The sequence below is a fragment of the Corticium candelabrum genome, chromosome 4 (assembly GCF_963422355.1).
Source record: "Corticium candelabrum chromosome 4, ooCorCand1.1, whole genome shotgun sequence".
Taxonomy (NCBI): Eukaryota; Metazoa; Porifera; class Homoscleromorpha; order Homosclerophorida; family Plakinidae; genus Corticium; species Corticium candelabrum.
Genome location: NC_085088.1, coordinates 6,939,828 through 6,945,013, shown reverse-complemented (window position 1 = coordinate 6,945,013; position 5,186 = coordinate 6,939,828).

Below are 5,186 nucleotides of genomic sequence, written 5' to 3'. Positions count from 1 at the left end.
AAAACACCAGAATCAGAACCACTGTGAATGAGTGGTACCTGAGCCCACAAAATTTCATTTGCCCCATCATGCACACGAGCACTACAACGAGTGCATAAACCACCTCTATTATGAGGGTTCTGACAATTGCCTCTGCTGCGACAGCGAACAGTGCACAGTGCAGGGTCTGCAATTTCTAAAACAACTCCTACACCCTCCGTGACTTCCTGCACACTCAGTTCGACAGCTGTACTTATGACTACTAATATCAATCATACTTGCTAGTTTAACTTCATCAACAATATCCCATACAACAGATATTGCACCTTCCTCACTAAATGACCATCCACAACCACAACAGTCAGCAAAAGTGGATGTGTAAAACGGACTTTCGTAAGCTAGCCGTGCTACATACTGAGCCCGAAGTATATGCTGGTGCAAAGCTGTCAAAGATGGCATCACTTTTTCTTCATGGTGCTGTCCCCCAGAGCTGTCATAAAACGAAATCCCTCTTACCAAATCGACCCATTCCTGCACTGTTGAAATCTTGATGTCTGGAGTATTTGCATAGCCTAACCATTGAAGTATAAGAGCTGTTTCGTGTGGTACTGGAGGCTCTCGAATTGAAAGACATAATTCATATGCTGTTTGGCTTCCAAACACCGTCTTGTGCTGGTCATAATATACACAAGCACCGAATTTGGCACATGCAAGCAGAGACAAAAATTCAAACTGCAACAGACTGTCTGCAGTTTGCTTGAATACAGCAGGACTGTCATTCTGACAAACAAACTTTGCATTTTTACAAAAAGAACGAACAGCGGCTTGATGCGAAACTCCAAAAAAGGAACTGACATAGTAAGTACCGCTAAGGATGTGAACTGTCACAAGGCACGCAGCATGGTACTTAATGGTCTGCAGCAATGCATGGATGGGCATTCAGAACATTACTTGCCTCACTAACCTTTACATACTCCTGAGACCGTTTTAGCTCTACATACACCACCTTTCCGAGTAAATGCCCGAGTTCAACCAGAGCCAAACTAATCATCCAAATATCCGTGTCACAAGCATAAAGTGCAACGTTTGTAAACGGACTTTTGACAGCATATAACCAAACTCCGTGGTCTCCTTCACCCTTTTGGTTAGGTGGTTGGGCATATGACTGACCGTTGTGCTGTATTAGCACAGGATTTTCAAGTGATGGAGAGTCAATTAAGATGGATTGGAAAAGAGCCAACTTCTCACACGCAAATGTTAAAAAAGCTTCAGTCACATAAGCAATGAGTTTCGTCTTAAACTGAGGATCTGACAGAGAACCCGCATACTCTTTACCATGAGGCAGTTTCCCACTTGAACCCGGAAATTCTACACTAACTGTGTTGCCACCTGGTACACCAAATTTCCTTTACCTGGACTGGTGGAGTAAAACACTGGGAGGTCGTAAGTACAGAGACTTGTCTATAACTAGAGTGACACGACCAGGAACACGCGAAAATCCAAGCGTGACTACTGCAAGATCCCAAATGTACTTTACAAAACTGTCTAAATTTTCAACATGAGGAGGTGGAGGTTGATGTAAAATGCGCAAAAAGTCGATGACAAATTCAAAATCCATGTCTTTGTCAATACCTATAACAGGACACGATGTTGATAGTAACCCAGACAATTGAGGATCTGAAGCAAATGCTTCCCGAATAGAGCTCTTGGGGCGTTAGCGTGTCTCTTCTTAATCGGTGGCAATAGCTAGGGGATATGTGCAAGTCCGAGCAAGCACTACCCCGCTTTCAATTACATGTGAGTATTCATTAGTCAGCAATCGAGTGACATTTTGGACTTTGGCACGCTCCCTAGAAATTGTACTCTTTAAAGTAAAAGTACGTAGCTTTTGCCTAGCCGCTTAACAGGAAGTTCTGTTGCAGGCTGAAGAGAATACTGACGAACACATGAGCGAAACCTTACCTGACCCTCACTCTGTATACGTAATAGTTCTGGTCGCCTCGTCAAGACATTTTGCTTTCAAACTAAAAACATTGTGTAACTCAATTTTATCAGTTACGTTTTTTCTATTCATGAAGAATAATGCAGCAAGTGAGGGTAGTATGAAATAAATTTGTAAATGAAGGTACAAAGGTTATGCAAGGTTTCTTTGTAATGATAACTGCAGTTGCGTTTGGCGCCTGTTATTGAAGCTTTACAACAAGTAAAAAAATGACTGCAAAAGACTGTTATCTTTGTTTGTACAAAAGAAACAGCCACAGCCATTTGGCAAATATTGTCCAAGATTGGGTTTGTAGAAATTCACCATCTTCCCTTATCATGAGACAGTCAAAGAGCGAGATGAAAAATTCAAAGGCCTCGGTAATGGCTGCTATTAGTAGATGAACACCTAAACAATTTTCCATCAGCTTAATTTCGTCTGACGGAAGCCCTTAGTTGAGAAACTAAAGGTAATGTGGATGGAATCAGCACTCCTCAAAATAGTAGAACTACCAAACTTCCTATCATTGGATCGAGTTTTACTCCATTGCATCGCATGAGACAGCCTCGCGTTACATAAAATACGCGGATCTCTAGGGCGCTCTGCTAGCAAGGGCTGCTCGAGGTGTCTTAAATAATTTCTGGAGAAACTGAGAGTACAACTTACTCTGGATTTGACATGAACTATTGTACCCGAGAAGCTATACTGACAAAGGTTCCAATCATTTACTACGACATTGAATAGATGCAAGAGGTTGTGCAAGTAAATAGTCAAGTATTGGAGCCAGATACTCAGTACTTCTTGAACCTCAATACCTAGACGCATTTAGATTCACAATTTATTGACATCATGAACAATCTATTTCTTCAACCAGCAAAGTCAATGTTTATAAAAGTCGTTATGGTGAGAAAATGCATGCCTACAGAAAAAACACTCAGTACTTGGAAAACGAATCGTTACTTTTCAAACACTTGCTGGAGTGATAAACAATTACAAGAATATTCCAAAAATTCACTGGCTAAACGTTATAAACTTAGTATGTGCCTTCTTATCAAAAAAATCTTTCTCAATAAAAGGATCAGTTCAGCTCGAGTTGGATGGATATCAATCTTAGTGTCTAGTCTCTTCAAATTTTTGATCAAAAAAGCGTTCTCAAGAAAAGGATCAGATCAGCTCAGGTTGCATGCACATCAATGTTAGTGTCTCGTCTCTTTTCAAATTGATGACTACCTTGTGCAGTTCTAAAAGTTTCACTGTCTGAATTTGAGCACACGAAATTCGTCATACCATTGTGACTGAAACAGACAGTAGTCTGTTGTGTAGTCTACGTTTTTAGTTCGTTTATTCTGCACCTGCGCAGTGTATGTTACACTTTCAGAGAACACTTGTTTACTTTGTCTGAATATACGCCAGTTTCTCGATCCGTCTATAGGCAAGGCGTTATATGATGTCAGAAGAGAATCCTCAATTGGCAACGTCATTTTCTGAAAGAAATCTTGGTGAGGCATGGAGAAGTAGAAACAGCCGTTCGGCACCTACCAACGAGCGGCGGAACTCGACAAGACTCAAACGGTTATATCTTGTCATGGCTTTCTTGCAAAAGTTTTCAGATGGCCATCATAGTACTACGTAAGAAACAATTTCAGAATGACATCCAGAGGAAATTGACAAGTCTAGCAATATTGGGAACCACAAGCGAGAGCCAGGAAAGATATTTTAAGTGGAAGTCAAAAGTTAGTCTAGTCATGGAAACAGCACAGACGCGCTAAAATCTCCTCAGCGACCAACTGACATTGAATTAACGTGGAGCGAGTGAAACTTTGTGGTACGCGGTAGCAGTTTTGCTTCATTCCAATCCTGGTCTGAGAAAGATCAAGTTCGTGACATGGGTAAGGTGGAAGGGCAGGGCTGACTAATAATTATTTACATTTTGTGTGTGTGTCCAGCTACTATTCCTTTTTGCCTTCTCACCATTGTGATTTGGTGTAAGAGAGATTTTGACAAATGGAGGAATTAAGGTTTTTTGTAGTAACATATAGTTTAGACTACTTTTCTCCAGCTTTCTTAACTGTATAATGATTTTAGTCTGCAGTTGTATGTTAGTGACTGACGGTTTATTGTTGTTGCTGCGCCATAGATACGTCTATGTAGGCAGGCAGGAGTCACAGCCAATGATCCATGCTCTTTGGGATGTATCATACATACTATGTATGTATGTATGTATGTATGTATGTATGTATGTATGTATGTACAGCAAAATCTACAGTGGCTGCCTTTAGGCATGACATGAGGATTAAAATACAGACGAGGAGGATAAAGGAAAGAGAGACTTTAATAGCTACTAGTAATAGTAAGTATGTATGTACGTATGTATTCGTATCCACGTCTGTATGTATGTATGTATGTATGTATGTATGTATGTATGTATGTATGTATGTAGCAAAGGACTGTCCAAGGATCCTTCTTTAGGTCTGATTTCGACCAACAACAGGGCTGGTCAAGAGTGATAGGTCATCTTCCTGATGCGATTTTCAAATGGTCAGTCAATGCCATCGTAGACACCTTACCTCACAACGCTAATTTGTTTCGATGGAGGAAATCCGCTACTGATCGTTGTCCCCTTTGTTCAGGTAGGCAGACGTTGCTTCACGTTCTTAACCACTGCCCAATTGCTCTAAATCAGGGTCGGTTCACTTGGCGGCACAATGAAGTGCTCTCTCTTATTAGAGACTTTCTAGACCAGCACCTCTTGCCCAACTTTGAGCTTGAATGCGATCTTCAGAACTGCTGCTACGGGTTCTTGCTTCGGACCTTCTTCTCCACTCTCCGTCCTGATATATGTATCTTTAACAAAGAGGAAAAGCGCATAGTACTAATGGAACTTACTGTACCTTTTGACGAACTAATGACTGCAGCGGCACACAGGAAAAGCACCAAATACAGAGATCTCGTTTACAACATCCAAGATGCAGGCTATCATGTTTCGCTTGTGACAGTAGAAGTCGGTTCTAGAGGCGTTGTTTCTGACTCTTTTTTCACTTTCATCAATGACTGGACAAGTACCAAGGGTCATGAATCGTCGTCTCTTTTCGATTCTATACGTCGTAAAGTAATCTGCTCTTCCTACGCCATCTGGTCAAGAAGGAACAGTGACTCGTGGTTTTAAATTGTAATGCTTATATTATAGTCATGTTTGGATAACTTGAGCTTAGCTACTAGCTGTTAT